The sequence below is a fragment of the Zalophus californianus genome, chromosome 11 (assembly GCF_009762305.2).
Source record: "Zalophus californianus isolate mZalCal1 chromosome 11, mZalCal1.pri.v2, whole genome shotgun sequence".
Lineage (NCBI taxonomy): Eukaryota > Metazoa > Chordata > Mammalia > Carnivora > Otariidae > Zalophus > Zalophus californianus.
Window position 1 is genome coordinate 110775578 of NC_045605.1, and position 16665 is coordinate 110792242.

At 54.6% G+C, this 16665-nt stretch overlaps 1 protein-coding gene across 1 annotated transcript in view; it reads right to left on the bottom strand.

Moving 5' to 3' along the window:
- Positions 1-15976, bottom strand: part of SHANK2 (SH3 and multiple ankyrin repeat domains 2) — a 504408-nt gene extending 488432 nt beyond the window's left edge. Inside the window, 1 exon segment of the mRNA XM_027580403.2 lies at positions 15596-15976. The gene's annotated coding sequence lies outside the window, so the exon portion shown is untranslated.
- Positions 15977-16665: the final 689 nt, after the last annotated feature.

Genomic DNA, 16665 nt, shown 5'->3' on the forward strand with positions numbered 1-16665 from the left:
GGTTTATGCTATGTGACGGCGCTGTTCATAGAAATACTTAATAAGACTTTATTTATTATGATGTAATTAAGCAAGTAAGCCTTGTAAAGAAATCATTTTTGTCTTAAAATGTGGGCCATCACATATCCGGACAGATGGTCCATTAGCTCTGAGGCATTTCCTTTCTCCGGGCAAAGCACTAAGCCCTCCCTGGGCCACTGACCGCGCAGCTGGGCCCGGGGAGTCCTGCAGATTTCAGGTGGCCACGTAACCCCAACAGTCTCGGGGCAGTGAGGACACCCCAGCATGGGCACCCCAGCATGGGCACCCCAGCACGGGGCAGAAAGCTGTCTGAACGTCTAGAGCCAGGAATGAGTGTTAAATACTATTCCCAGACTTCAAGTAAGAACCTAATTCTTTAGGAGAGTAAACCCCGAAACTCTTTCACTTGTTTTGTCTACGCGGAGAGTCTCGGGCCAGGGGCAGGGGCAAGCCGCTGGGCCCCAGGGGCCTGGGGCCCACCATGAGACCCCCTAGGACCCCGGCCAGGACTCTTGGCCTTCCCGAGGCCCAGCATTTCCAGCCTCCCGAGCCTCTGGACACCAACGCTCCCGACCCCCTGCCCTCTTGGGGCCAGGAGGGGCGTTGAGTCCCATCCTGGAGTAGAGGCTGCAGGGGTGGAGGGCCTCACACCTCCCCCTCCTCAGCCCCAGTGAAGACTCCTGGCCGCTAAATCACAGGAAGCTCACCTACAGGAAAGGGGGCTCTATCTGAGAACAAGACGGGGCGTGAGTGGGAAAAGGCGGGAGGGCCTGGGGGGGCAGGGGACAAGACACAAGGAAGATGATTTCACCCCCATTAAGGAACGCTACAAACCACTACTGTCCAACAACCATGTAACTCGAGCACCAAATGTCATTTTAAAGGGTGGCCACGTTTCTAAAATCAAAGAAAAAGGGGCGCCTGGGTGGCTCAGTCGTTAAGCGTCTGCCTTCGGCTCAGGTCATGATCCCAGGGTCCTGGGATCGAGCCCCGCATCGGGCTCCCTGCTCAGCGGGAAGCTTGCTTCTCCCTCTCCCCGCCTGCTCATGCTCTCTCTTGCTTGCTATCTCTCTTTCTCTCTCTCCCTCTCTGGCAAATAAATAAAATCTTAAAAAAAAAAAAAAAAAAAGCTGCTTTGAAAGCAACTGTGACCACACAGTATGCACCCTAGAGCCGGGATCAAGACACCAACATAAGTGAAGAGTGAGCCCGAAACCAGGCCCCATACAAGCTTGGGAGCTGCGCCCACGACTGGGGACGGTGGACAACGCCATCGGGGGCTGGGGCGGATCACTCTGTGGGGAAAGAGACAGATGGGATCAGAACAAGAAAAACAAATGAAAAGCAAAACATGGCGATGGTAGAAGAGAGCACAGGAGGTGGGTGACCCGGAGGAGAGAATGCACACAGGAAGATGGGACTCAGACCGCATCCAAGTGTAAAGCCTCTCCACACCGCAGCCTATACGCCGCAAGCTAAGTGAAAACACAAGCCAAACCAGATGGAAGGTGTATCCAGAATATACAAAGAGTGTATATTCTTTGATATTCAAATCAGCAAAAAACAGACAAACGACCCAAGGTAAAGAAAATGGAATTCGGGAAATTCAGGACCGGAAAGCTGAGTGGCCCATGAGCTGGGAGATACCCAGTGGATCCAAGGAAATGCAAAGGGACAGAATGTCCAGTCCCGCCCATCGGGTCTGGCCAAGCAGAAGGCAGCAAGCTCTCACACCACAAGGGTGGGACTACAGCTTGGCACAGCCCCCCTGGAGAGCAATCCGGGGGATATCCGTGAAAGCGGGACCCCTGCCCCCCAGGCTGCAGACCCTGGGAAGAGCTGCCCTGGACGAGGACGTTCCCTGCAGCATAAGCTGAAAGAGAAACAGAAAACAGCCTCAGAGTCACCGGGCTCGGCATTCCACGAAATACTACACGGCGGCAAAAATGCACAAACTAGAGCTACGTGAGGACACAGGAGAGTTTTCTAAGTAGCTATTAATCACAATGCCACCGAGACAAAGCTTCCAGGGAGCAGGCGTGCCCTTGCCCGCCTGCCCCCGCCCCGCACGGCCACCCCAAGTCCCACCGGACCAGCAAACACGCCCCAACACTGGCGGCTCATCAGATGGGTAAACAGCACATTGCTCAACCAGCCCACGTTTCAGGTCATGAGGCAATCAATCAGAAAGCACCCGATTAGTTAATGAGCTACAATCTGCAGAAGACATTCTCCTCTCCTTCTCCCTCTGACACAGCACCATCCCCGGTCCCGCCCTAAACCTGGGCTGAACCCACACAGGGGAGACACCAGGTTCCCAAGAAGCAGCACGTGTCCTCCTGGGGGAATGGGAACACTGGCAAGGAGAAGAGTCATACGCCACAGCTTCTCCAACATATGGGGTCACCCCTTCTTTGTCCCCAGACCTGAGCAGAAAGGTGGGCCTCTTTCTGCTGGGTGAGGCAAGTGGGCAGGACAGTCTCAGCTTTGGAATCCCAAGACCAGGTGGGCCTTGCATTGGTCTTTGCTTTAAAACGTGCTTTTGAAAAATTTTCATTTATTTAAATTCAATGAATTGACATACGGTGTGTTACTAGTTTCAGAGATAGAGTTCAGTGATTCATCGGTTGCATATCACACCCAGTGCTCCTTACATCACGTGCCCTCCTTAATGCCCATCACCCAGTTACCCCATCCCCCACCCACCTCCCCTCCAGCAACCCTCAGTTTGTTTCCCGAGATTAAGAATCTTTTACGGTTTGTCTCTCTCTCTCTCTGATTGCGTCTTGTTTTGTTTTTCCCTCCCTTCCCCTATGATCCTCTGTTTTGTCTCTTAAATTTCACAGAAGAGATCATATGATAATTATCTTTCTCTGATTGACTTATTTCGCTTAGCATAATACCCTCTAGTTCCATCCACATCGTTGCAAATGGCAAGATTTCCTTTTTTGATGGCTGCATAATATTCCGTTGCAGATATATCCCACATCTTCTTTATTCACTCATCTGTCAATGGACATCTGGACTCTTTCCATAGTTTGGCTATTGCGGGCATTGCTGCTATGAACATTAGGGTGCAGGTGCCCCTTCGGATCACTACATTTGTATCTTTGGGGTAAATACCCAGTAGGCAATTGCTGGGTTATAAGGTAGCTCTATTTGCAACTTTTTGAACCTCCATACTGTTTTCCGGAGTGGCTGCACCAGCTTGCATTCCCACCAACGATGTAAGAGGGTTCCCCTTTCTCCACATCCCCGCCAACATCTGTCATTTCCCAACTGGTTCATTTTAGCCATTCTGACCGGTGTGAGGTGGTATCTCACTGTGGTTTTGATTTGTATTTCCCTGAGTAAAACGTGCTTTTTGAAAGCAGGAACTTGAACAGGAACTTGCACACCCGTGTTCACAGCAACGATATTCACAAGAGCCAAAAGGCAAAAGCACCCGTGTGTCTGTCCACAGAGAAACGGATAAACAAGACACAGTCTGTCCACACAATGGAGTATTACTCAGCCTTAAAAAAGGAAGGGCATTCTGACACCTGCCACAACACAGATGGACCTGGAGAACACGATGCTGGGCGAAATAAGTCAGACACAAAAGGACAAATATTGCAGGATTCCATTGCAAAATAAGCCAGACACAAAAGGCCAAATATTGCAGGATTCCAGGTCCCTAGAGGAGTCAAACTCACAGAGACAGAGAGCAGGATGGTGGGTGCCGAGGCTGGGGGAAGGGAGTTAGTGTTCAATGGGACAGAGTTTCAGTTTGGGAAGATGGAAAGTTCTGGAAACAGATGGAAGGGATGTTGCACAACAATGTAAATGTGCTTAAAGCCCAAGTGGGATTGATCCCAAGAATGAAAAGTTGGTATGACATCCAAAAATCAATGAATGCAATGCCCCATATTCACAGAATAAAGGGCAAAAGGGAGTTGAGCATCTCAACAGACGTAGAAAAAGCACTTGGCAAAATCCAGCACTGCTTCATGATAAAATGCTCAACAAACTAACAACACAAGGGACTTTCCCCAACCTGATCATCGGCATCTACAAGACACCCACAGCTGCCATTATAGGCAACGTTGAAAGACTAGACATTTCCCCCTCAGAGCAGGAGCAAGACACGGATGTCCTTTCTTGCCACTTCTACTCAACATTGTGCTGGAGGTTCCAGGCAGGGCAAGTAAGCAAGGCAATGAAATAAAAGCATCCAGGTTGGAGAGAAAGAAATAAAATTTTCGCTATTTGTAGATGACATAATCTTGTATGTAGAAAATCCTAAAGAATCCACTGAAAAATTAGAACAAACATGATCAGCAAGATCATAGAATATATGATCAATATACAAAAAATGAACTGTATCTCTACACACTAAGAATGAACTATTTGAAAATGAAATTAAGAAACTAAGTTCATTTACAATATTACTAAAAAGAATTAAAGTTTTAGGCATAAATCTAACCAAAAAAAGTGGAAAATTTATCATCTGAAAACCAGAAAACATTTCTGAAAGAAATAAAAAGACCTAATAAGTGGAAAAGCATCTTATGCTCATGGGCCAGAGGACCTCAGATTGTTAAGATGGCAATACTTACCAAAATGAGCTACAGACTCAACACAATCCCTACCAAATCCCAGCTGGCTTCTTTGCAGAAGCTGATAAGCTGATCCTAAAATTCATATAAAAATTAAAGGGATCCAGAATAGCCAAAGTATGTTGAGAAAAGAAAAAAAACTAGGTTGGAATACTCACCCTTCCTGATTTTAAAACTCCACTACAAAGCAACAGTAAGTGCCACAATGTGGCGCTGGCATAAGAATGAACATAGATTGGGGCACCTGGGTAGCTCAGTCATTAAGTGTCTGCCTTCGGCTCGGGTCATGATCCCAGGGTCCTGGGATCAAGCCCCATGTCAGGCTCCCTGCTCAGCAGGCAGTCTGCTTCTCCCTCTCCCGCTGCCCCTCACCCCACTTACGTTCTCTCTCTCACCCTCTCTGTCTCTCTCTCAAATAATCTTTTAAAAAACAATGCAAATGGATCATACACCTAAATATTTAAGAGTTAACAGCATAAAACTCTTAGAAGAAAACACAAGCATAAATTGTCAGGACCTCAGGTTAGGCAAATCCTTCTTAGATGTGACACTAGAAAGAATAAGTAACAAAATAAAAAACAGATGGTCTCCATCAAAATGTAAAATTTTCATACCTTCTACAACACTACAAACAAAACAAAAAAGGCAACCCAAAGAATGGGACAAATTATCATCAAATTGCATATCTGAGAAGAAGCTTATACCTAAAGAATTATTATAACTAAATAATAAAAGGAGCCCTCCAAAAAACAATTAAAAATGAGCAAAAGATCTGAAAAGACATTTCACCAAGCAAGGTATACAAATGGCCAACAAGCACATGAGAAGGTGCTCAGATTATTCATCACAGAAGAAATACAAATTAAACAAACAGGAAGATGCCACCTCACACCCTCCAGGATTACTACACTCAAGAAGACAAATAGCACGAACTGGTGAGGAGGTGTGCGGAGGAGAACCCCAGAACGCAGAGTGGTCCACCCGCTGTGGGAAACAGCCTGTCAGGTCCTCAGAAGGTAAAACATCAGGTCACCACGTGACCCAGCACTCCCAGTTCTGTCTGGGTAAACACCCAAGATCGATGAACACACGTGCCCACATGAAAACTCATATGCTGATTCGAAAAAGCCAAAACGTGGAAATAACCAATACGTCCATCCACTGCCGTAGGGATGAATACAATGTGATGGATCCATACAACAGAGTATTATTCAGCTGTGAAAAGGGAACAGGGTGCTAATATGTGTTAGAACACAGATCACAGATGAACCTTGAAAACAGTATGCCGAGTGAGTGAAGCAGTCACAAAAGACCACACACCACAGGATTTCACATCTATGAGATGTCCAGATTGGGCAAATCCACAGAGCCAGAAAGGAGGTGAGTGGTTGCCAGGGTCGAGGAATGTATGCAGGAAACGGGGAGCGAAGACAAATAGGTTTGAGATTTGGAAGAGGGGTGAATGACGAAAATGTTCTAGAAGTGAGAGTGATGATCATGGTTGCACAACTCTATAAATAGATTAAAGACCATTGAATTGTATACTTTACATGGGTGATCTGTAAGACATATAAATTATATCTTGATAAAAATACTGTTTAAGATTTTATTTATTTATTACAGAGAGAGAGAGCAAGGAGAGGGGCAGAGGGAAAAGGAGAGAAGCTCAAGCAGACTCTATGCTGAGCACGGAGCCCAACACGGGACTTGATCTCAGGACCCTGAGATCATGACCTGAACCAAAATCAAGAGTCAGATCCTTAACCAACTGAGCCACCCAAGCTCCCCAATACTTTACTTTTTTAAACAAGTCGAGAACAGCGCCTGGCATGGAGGCATCCATCAGCAGTGCATGCCAGGCACTGCCTCAGGCCCTAGGACATACCGACACACAGGACAGACAAGGGGCCCGCCCTCCTGGACTTGCTTACAGTGGAGGGAGGTGGGGAACTCACATGCAAACCAACACATGAAACCATGAATTTCGGTCTAGATGCACAAGAGAGAACCAAGGTGAGGACACTTGTCCACACCTGCGTGGGGTCTCCTACCCTCCAGTGCCTCCTACCAGCCCTGGGTCCCCTTCCCACAGAGGCAGCAGTAAAGAGGTCTACTGAAGGGTTAGCAACACGTCCTCTCCCCTGGAGAAGGCATCCCCCTTCAGCTGAAGCCTGGGGAACCTCGAGTCTCCCTAGGGCTGGGGGGGGGGGTGGGCAGCGCCACGGGTGTGTCAACCCTTGCTCTGGGGGCCTTGTGCATTCATACTACTCAGGAACCAATGCCCCGGGGCACCTGGGTGGCTCAGCTGGTTATGCAACTGCTTTCAGCTCAGGTCATGATCCTGGGGTCCCGGGATCGAGTCCCGCATCGGGCTCCCTGCTCAGCGGGGAGTCTGCTTCTCCCTCTGACCCTCCCCCCTCTCATGTGCTCTCTCTCATTCTCTCTCTCTAAAATAAATAAATAAAATCTTTAAAAAAAAAAAAGAACCAATGCCCCAGAACACTAATAATCAGCCATACTGAGGGACAGTCTCCTCCTAGGGCCTCCCACCTCCATCCCCTCTGTGAGCGGATGAGCAGGAGACACCTGTCAAGATATGTTCGGACACCATTACAAGTTCAGCCGAAAAGGTCTACCTGTTATTTACAGTGTAAAGAAGCTACTGAAGTTTGCAAAGAAGATATGAGGCCCCTGACATCCTGGCCTGGCCAAGGACCATTCAGCAACAAAGCATCTTAGGGTTTAATCTGGAACAAACCAAAAACCAGAACCAGAACTTAAACCACCCTTAACCCCAGGGCCCAGTCCCCAGTTCTGCCTCCGCGAATGGCATAAAGACGGGCAGGGAACTCCCGACTGTCAGAGCCTTACTGTGGACAGAAGGGACGGGGGCAAAGCAGGAACAGAATGTAAACACAGGTAGGCGCTCTGTTCCGCGCTCGGTGACAAACGCCCACTTCATTGACAAACATCTCTCCAAGCTTGAGAGGAGTGGGGGCCGGATGGAGGCAGACAGCGGTGGGACCCCCGCCTGCAGAGGGCTTAATCTCATTTTTCTTTAAAGACTTTATTTATTTTTTGACAGAGAGAGAGAAAGCACGAGCAGGGAGAGTGGGAGAGGGAGAAGCAGGCTGAGCAGGGAGCCCGATGTGGGGCTTGATCCCAGGATCCTGGGATCATGACCTGAGCCGAAGGCAGACACTTAATGACGGAGCCACCCAGGCGCCCCTAATCTCATTTTCAAAAGCTGAAACAGCCTCCTGGCCTGACCAGTGTCAGCAAAGGAACCGCCTGGGTCCCCAGCTGTCATCTCCGCAGAGCTGAGCTTTTGGTGACCTCAGACACCTTCTACAGTAAGTTACACCTTTAATAGCAAAGGGCCCTGCCCCTATCAGACCCCAGCAGTGGACCGAGCCAGCTGCCTGCCTCCCCTGAACGTGGATCCCACCACCCTAAACTCTGCATCCGCAGGCCTGTCCCTTGGGGCCGGGGACCCCCCAATGACCCCCTGCAGCCACCAACTAAACTTCACAGATGCATCCTAAACAACAAGAAAAGGGACAGGTGTTGCTGGAAACATCCACCCGGCGAAGCCAGCTTTTAAACCCACACCCTGTCCAAGCGGCTGGTCCCAGGCCTCTTCCAGGGGTCCTCAATGTGTGGCCCGGGGAGCCCTGGGGGCTCCCCGAAGCCCTTTCAGGCCTCTGTGAAGTCAAATCGTCCTCAAGAATACTAAGGCATCTTTTCACTCGCACCCCTCCCAAGTGTGTTGTGGGGTTTTCCAGAAGCTGCACACATGGGATGGACTATGGCAACAGGCTGAGTGCAAACAAGGCAGACACAAGAATCCAGCCATCTTCTGCTAAACCAGACTCTAAAGGGGCTTTGCAAAAATATAAGTCATGCCATGCTTCTCACCAAAGTTCTTCTTGTTCTGGAGAATAGCTGTTTTTCATAAAAATGTTATTGACATTAACATGAATGGGTTTATAACTGTCGTTTTTAAAGGCATTACTATTTAAATATTTTTACTTCTCTTTTCAAGTTTTAAGGATACATACCCGAAGATACAATGCACATGAACAAAAAGCTCTCTGGGGTCCCTAAAGAGGGTAAAGGGGTCCTCAGACCAAAAGTTTGAGGACCCCTGTGCACCCCCCGTGGGGGAGGGCAGGTACAGGTGCAATTCTGCATGGCAGAGCAAGCAGCTGCCCAGTGCAGGGTCCTGGCTCGGCCGCGTGACCTTCAGCCGTCAGGTAAATGCCCCCTGCCTTGGGCACCTCCCTGGAGCGCGGGGGCCACATCCTGAGTACCCATTTCTCAGGGCCATGAGGAGGACGGTATCTGCATCTGGAGAGCAGGGACCAAGGTGCCCCATACACTCACTATTTACCAATATTTTCATGATATAGTCACTGAGACGGCCCACTGACAAAGAGGCAGAGGGTCCAGGGCTGACCCTGGTGTCCCCACAATATACCCCCTTAACCTGGTCCAAGTGGGTGTCCATCTCCCGCCACCCAAACACACGGGCAGAGGGAAGGAGACAGAAGAGCATCCATCCAGCAGGAATCCTGCCAGACTCAGCCCAGAAGCCCCTGCCAGTCCCTCGGCTGAGAACCCCACCGACGTCCCCGCGGGCTGGCCCAGGTCTGAAAACCTGAGTGAGGCCAAGAAAGAAGAGGCCAGCTAGACCGGCTTGTGGCTTCATGGAGCCGACCCGTGCACGCAGGAGGGAAAAGTCTGGAGCCACCAGGGCTGGCTGGTTCTGCACCGGTGATGCCTTCCAGCCAAGACAATCTTTTCAACAAACAACCCCCCCAGGGGTGACTCCACATCCGGAGCCCCTTCAGGACCCCGAGACCCAGGTCCCTTCCTGGGGCCCAGTCTGCCTGGGGCCCTGCTGGAAGCAAGGGACAAATGCCTACAATTGGCCAGGCCCCCTGCGCAAGACAGTGGGAGCACAGAACCCATGGAAGTCAGGAAGGAGAAAGATTGGGGGGTGGCATGCTCTGTGTTCTTAGGGGTGCGAGACAGCAGACAGGCCCCGCTGCCCCACAGGGCATTCCTGCTCCCCGGGGTCACAGGCTGGCCTTCAGCTCTGCTCAGGATGTGTGACCCTCTCCCTGGGCCCAGGCCCTCCGGGGCCCACCTGGTGGCTGCATCCTGCCCTTTTGTAAGCATCCCCGGAAAGCACCTGGACCTCCGCCTAGGCTCCCTGCCCCTCCCCACCCACCCCCCCCCCCGCCCGGTAATCTGGGTGCGGTTTTGGAATTTCTCAACCCAGGGAGGGAGGGGCCAGAACCCCAAGTAGAGACACTTTGGAGCAGAACACCCAGTCTGCAGGACTTGGCTCCTACGGAGCATTCAGGTGGCATCATCTGTCACCTAGGTGTGCACAGCATCCCCAGCTTGCGACTCACCTGCAGGAACCCTGAGGGTGGAGCAGAATCTGGCCCATTTCTCTCTCCTCCCCCCCCCCCGGGGGGCTTCGAAGAGGAGTGTGGACCCTTCACAAGGGGTCAGTCTGAAGAGAACCAGTCTCCAGGCGCTGCTTGGTGTACAAAGGCCTCAGGGTCCTGCCTCCCCAGCAGCCCCTCCCACCTTCAGTCCCCTCCAAACCCCAGCGGAGACAATGAAGGGCTCCCGATACCAAACACAGGAAGGTAGTTCAACCAAGTCTTTAACGAAAACACCAAAAACACCCACCGCCCGCTGGCTGAGACGTCCGTTCCCAGGAGAACGGTGACAGTGTTCGAGCTTACTGCTTTCTCGATGCACACCTGATTTTTTCGGATACTTAGGGACTCGAGGTCACAGGAAAAGTTTTTTAAAGTCAATTTATGTACATCTTCCTTGCAGAGAAACATGCTAGATGGAAGAATAAAAGACCGAGCAGCATGAAAGTCTATTCCGTTAGGATGACGCTCTTTGGGGGGAGTCACAGTAGACCCTCAAGAAGGCAAGGGAACGATGAACAGTCCCCAGACTCCACCTGCTTGTCAGGGAAGGGAAGCTGCCACCGTCCCTGGTGCTTTAGACAGCAGAGGACACAGCTCAAGTTGGCCGACGGTTACTTTTAAAGTGCCAATATTTACCTCCCAGACGAGGCTCTCCATCTTCTGCAAATATTTAAACCTATGAAGAATAATTTTAGATGTTGACTTAAAAACGCATGAGAAGCCTCGTTCGACGGGTACGGCCAGAATCAGGGGTGGGCATGAAGGCGTCCAGGGCGAGATCTGGTCAGCTTTGGGGCACGGAATGGTGCAGGAAACACCAAAGGGGACACAGAGTTTATAAAAACAATGCTTTTAGGGAGCTGAGAGGCAAAAAAAAAAAAAAAATATATATATATATATATATATATATCTCTTTGAAGAAACTTGCCCTGCTAGGGGCAGCCTCTGCAGGTCTGCAATGATTATCCACCTAATGGATGCCTCCCGGTGAGTCTCCTCCGCGACCAGCTCGACTTGCTGACCATCCTGCCCGCCAAAACCTTGAGCACTGCTCAGAGTGTGCTCCCAGGACTCCTGAGGGTGCAGACCCTCCAGGGGCTCCAGTCCTGCCTCTCGGGGCCGCAACCGGAATTTCCAGGGGAACGGCCAGGAGCCCCCGGCCCCTGCGGCCCAGCGTTTGAAATCTGCAGTTTTCACATCAGGCGCTCATGGCCTAATTCAATGCACACACCCCTCACCGAGCCACCCTGAGAGTCCTTGACAAGCCCCACAAGGACAATTTTCCAATACTGTCCCGGCGGGACACTGGGCGCAGGCCCCACCGCTTCCCTGCCCTGACATCTAGCAGCCAATCACCGGGAGCCCTGCTCTCCACTGCAGCTGAACGCAAACTCCTAGCAGCCCCGCAGGCTTTGATGGGCTTGTCTCCCAGAGAGACACACGGGCCTCGGCTGCACACCCAGGGTTCCGACCCTGAGCTCTGGGCAGGCTCTCCGATCTGCCCCAGTACTGGGCTCACCTTCCCCTTCCCCCATTAAGACTGGAAACCCGTTGAGGGGGTAGGAAGCCTCATGCCAGATACTAACTCATCCCCCAAAGACTGACCTCGGGACGCCCACTCGAGACAATGACAGTCACTCCAAAACATTCCTTGAATCTGCTTCCAAAGGGGAAAAAAAAGGGGCCTATCACATCAAGAAGTCTGATCAGAAACTCTGGTTTTCATTCGCTGACCGTAGCTCTTTCCCGAAAGCAGTTACAAGAGTAATTGTCTAACCAGATGACTGTTCCTGCTGGGTCAGCTGCTTGCTCACCACGTGTGTGTGGCGAGCACAGGAGACCAAGCTTGGGCTGGGCTTGCTCTCCCAGGCTGCTTTGCAGTCCCAGCTGCCCGACTCCCTAGCTGTGTGGCCCAGACCTCCTACAGGTGCTTCTATATACCCCATCCCCCTCCTCTCCCAGACCGGGCTGGGGACCCTCTCTGCGCCCTACAGCACCCAAAGGTCACCTCTATCACAACCCCTGTCCCACTGTGCACGAACTGACCCACCCCTTCCCTTCCCCTGCCCGCCTGGAAGCTCCCGGGGTGGGGGTGGGGCAGCCCCTGTGGCCACCTCCCAGCCTGGTGCTCAGGGCAGGTCCTCTGAGCAATACGCAGAGAAAATCTGATATACCCTAGATCACGTCAGACCCCCAGAGAAGGGCAGGCCCCACAAGAGTCACGCAGCTTGGGGCTCCAAGCTATAAGCCCTGCACATGGGTGAAGGGCTGGGGACTCCAAAGAGTTTTTTTAAAACTGGCTTTTGTTTGGGGCACTTTCCTCCCCACCTCCTTGGTGAAAGCAGAGAATTCAGTAGGTTTGTGGAGATGACTTTGAGGAAGGAAGATCATAAATGTCCCCACCCCTCGGCCCCGGGGCCTCAGGACAATTGGAGGCTCCAGGGGAGGCTGCAACCGAACATTTCCTCCGGGCTTTCCCGGCCACACCCCTCCCTGCCGCGGGCTCCCCAGGGAGGGTTTCTCAGCTAGGCCAGTCTCCGGCGGGGCTGGGCCTGCAGTTTACACAGCAGGAGCCCGGAGTTCCTGAGAAATGAGAGTTCACGGGTCAAGGGGCTAAGGACGCAGATGGGGGCTTTACCCCCAGGCTTCCTATGGAGTAGGAGGCAGATCTTGGCCTCCTTAGCAACTCAACTCCCAAAACTGGGCCCCATTTTGGAAAGCCCCCATTACTCATCCGAGATGACAAGGACACCAGAACTCTATAGGACTCAGACATAGTCTCAAATAACGCCAGTAAAATAATCACTTTTCTACAAAAATCCATCTTTCCTAGGGTTTTCCCGCATATCAGTCAACTCTTGCATGTTGTTCTTAGTTTCCAGCTTTTTCTTCCACCTTGCTCCCCCACCACGGATGGAATAAATTGTGATGCTATCTGAGGACTGCTTTATCTCCCTGCTGGTGGCATGCCTCACATCTGACCCTTGACCCTGGATGGCCAGGGCTCCCTCCAGAATAGGGCCCTCTGGGGGCCCGGATCAAGTCACCTGCAGAAGGCGACCCCTACAAATCAGCTGGGGGGAGGGGGCTGCACAGAGGCCCAAGAACTAGCTCAAGAACTTAACGACAGCCCCTAGGAAACTCTCCTGAATACGAATAAGGCTTTCTCAAGCAAATTACACTGGCCAAGGGTAGGCGGGAGAATCCCCCGCCCCCATCCCCAAGCGCGATCGGATTTGTTCAAAGCAGCCCAGCGCTGTCAACAATGCCCACCGGGAGCTGCCTTCTTAGGCAAAATCACCTTATTCATCAAGCACTCCTGTTGATACTTGAACCGTCGCAGCTCCTTCCTTACCCGCCCAAAGGAGCCCCTGCCTTTTCACCCAATTCCTCCTTGGAAAACCAGAAATTCCTCAGCAGGGTGAGGGCACCGGCTTCCCCTGCAGACTAACGCCCAGCCAGTGTAGGACAGCCTAATTCCTATTCAGACAAGGGTCTCCCTCTGGCCTCCTTAAGGATACCAGCACCTGGGGGGGCAAAACTCCACCTACCGCTCATTAACAGCCCCTAGCAAGGCCATCTCGACTTCACCCCCTCCATGACCATGGAACCCCCAGTGGGCACGACTCTCCAGGCCAGGGCAGCCTTGTTACCGCCCCCAGCAGTGCGACAACTGGGGTCTCAAATGCAGTCGCCCCCCCCGGGGTTTTTTCTGGACATGCCAAAACCCCCAGATCCAGCAGGTACTCCATGACTCTCATGTCACAGCAGGGCACCTGGATCGAGGCTGAATCCTGGGGTGAGAGCCACTCCCGGTGGCGCCAGCGGCAGGGTCGAGGGGCAAGTCCCAGGTAGAGATCAAAGAGCCGCCGGCAACGGAGGGCTTCCGAAATTACCTAATTCTTGGGAGCTTGATTTAATTAGAGAACTGACCTCATTAATTCGAACTTGAGTTTCGAACAAAAAAGAGGTCACGAAACCATCCAATTTACTACCTCCAATTTCCAGGTGGAAACCACTTCATTTCTGGAAGGCCTCTGAGGACTCCCAGGACCGTGCCCACAGCTGCCGGCCCACCAGACCCCCAAGTACCGCGACCTAAGCGGCCCAAGCGCCATCCTTCCAGCCGCCCAGGGTCGCTTTAAAGGCTCCTCCACGAACTCCATGGCCAAGAGCACCGGCCTCGCCCCCTTTGGACGCCCCCAGCCCCATGGAAACACAAACCTCGCCTGCGTGCCCGCCCTCGAATCCCGCGCGGAGCCGTGGAACCCGCGCGACCAGGTCCACCGAGGGGCCGCACCCTCAGAACTCGGGCGGCGAGGTCCACCCCGGCCCCTACGCTCTCCGAACACGGACGGGGAGGTCCACCCCGGCCCCCGCGCCCTCCGAACCTAAGGGCGAGGTCTATCTACTGCGGAGCCGCACCCTCCGAACCCGGGCGGCGTCGAGGGCCACCCCGATCCCCACACCCTCCGATCCCGGGCGAGGTCTTCCACGGGGGTCGCACCTGCTTGCGCAATCCAGAGGCCCCAGCTCCGGTGGCGAGTGAGCGGTCCGTGTCTCCTGGCGCGCCCCGCTCCCCCGCAGCCCTTCGGAGGCGCCCGGGCCGCGGGCTGCGCGGGCGGAGCTGCCCGGCCGCCGGGAGGACGGATGCCCGGGCGAAAGTTGCCAGGGAAACTTGAGCAACTCGAGCGCACCGGTGCCAGCCTCCTGCATAATTCACGGGTGGCGGCGGCGGCGGACCTGCACCAGCCCGGTCCCCCCCACATACACACCAACCCCGGCCGGGGCGCGCAGCGGGCAGAGGCTGGGCACCAGGAGCCGGCACTGCGCGACCCCGGGACCGGAGGGCCCGACCCGCGACCCCCCCGGCCTGCGCCAGGTGCGCCGGCTCCGGCCTCCCGGAGCCCGCTGCTCCAGCGCGCGCACCTGGATCGGGGCTCTGTGAGCTGGCTCGGGGCTGGGTGACCGCTGCAGGGTCTCTGGGGACCCTGCGACCGCGGCTTGGGTCCCCGCCCCCCGCGCGCCCCCTGGCGGCCCCGAGCCCGCTCCTCCGCCAAGCCTACGGACCCAAGTCCCCAGGCCGGCGGGTGGCGACCGAGGGCAACCAGACCCCGGGCAGGCGGTGGAGGTAGGTCTGTGTTGCCCCAGCGGGAGGCGCGGGGCGCGCTGGGGGTGAGGGGATTCGTGCACCAGGGGGACAAAAAAGGTACTCCTGCGCTCTGCGCCCACGCCTCTTCCAAAGCGTTTTAAACCTGCCCCTACTCCCAAGGAAGCCGGGGGGGGGGGGGAAGACGGTGTCTTTACAGAGAAGCGACCCCCGACCGGACGCTCGGAACGCTTTTCTCAACCCCCCTCCCCCGCTCCAATGGGTTCAGTACTGCGTTCACCCGGTAGTTGGTGTTCCTGTAAGCCAGACGCACCCAAAATGCAGCCGGTGAGCAGGGTCGGGCGCCCGGGGGCCACCTCCCGCCCCGCGCCCGCAGCTCCCCGTGGCCCCCGCCGCCGCCTTACCTTGCTTCCGCGGCCGCCCGGGAGTCGGGCGGGGTGAGAGCCCCCGGGGAGGGCCGACGGCCGCGCGCACCTGGCTCCGCCACGGGGACCCGAGCGGCGCCGCGCCCAGCCCGGCCCGAGCGCCGGAGTCGCTGGAGCCGCGGCCGCTCAGGTGTCGGGGGGAGGGTGGGAGCGCCGCGGCCCCGCCTAGCGCTGCGGCCCGGGCGCCGGGCTCCTTGCGGGGGCGCTCGGCGGTCCCTCCCCTCCGCCCCGCGCGGGCGGCTGGGGCCGGAGGGGGTGGGGGAGGGGTCGCCTCGCCGCCGAAGGGCGCCTGCGGCCCGGGACCCGCGTGCGCGGCCCGCCCCGGACCTCTCCCGCGCCGAGGTCCGCCGCCCCTCCGCACCTGCCCCGGCCGCTCGGGCCCCGGCGGCGACTCGGACACGGCGCGCGGGGTCTGTTGTGGCAACCCCGGGAGACGGCGGGCGCCCGGGGCCGCCTCCGCCCGCCGCCCCGCCCCGGGCTGCGTGGCTCGCCGCCCCCCTTCCCGGAGCTAGCCCTGGGACCAGAAAGTCCTTTAATTTTGTAAAGCCCCGTTCGCTCTGCGCGATTATCCCGAACGCAGCCGGCTCCAGCCCCAGAGTTTTTTATGTCAGTAGGATTCAGAAATGCTGAGGCCGACCGCACCGCACCCTGTTTGCAGAGGAGATGAAAACTTTGTGCCTGGGCGATACGCCGCCATCTGCCTCCCAGGCCACCTTCCACCTGGGCGCCTTCCTTCCAGCGACCCCACTGCCCTCCCAGCCAAGGAACGATTCAGGGTGAGGGTAGGGGACTAGAAGCCAACCGCTCAGATGAATCCGAGAGGCAAAAGGCAGCCTCCGGGGACGCCCAGGAATCCTGTTATTATCCAGGGCTTGGGGATTGCCAGGTTTGCCAAAACCCAAGGGGGGCTGTCATGAGCTCTGGCCCCCAGCTCCCACTTGTGATGCGGTGGATTTACTCCTCCCAGCCTGATGCATGAGCAATTGGCTAATAACTTCTCAAGCGCCTACTAATTCACTGCTAATCGCCCCAGCTACGGAGGTTTCTGT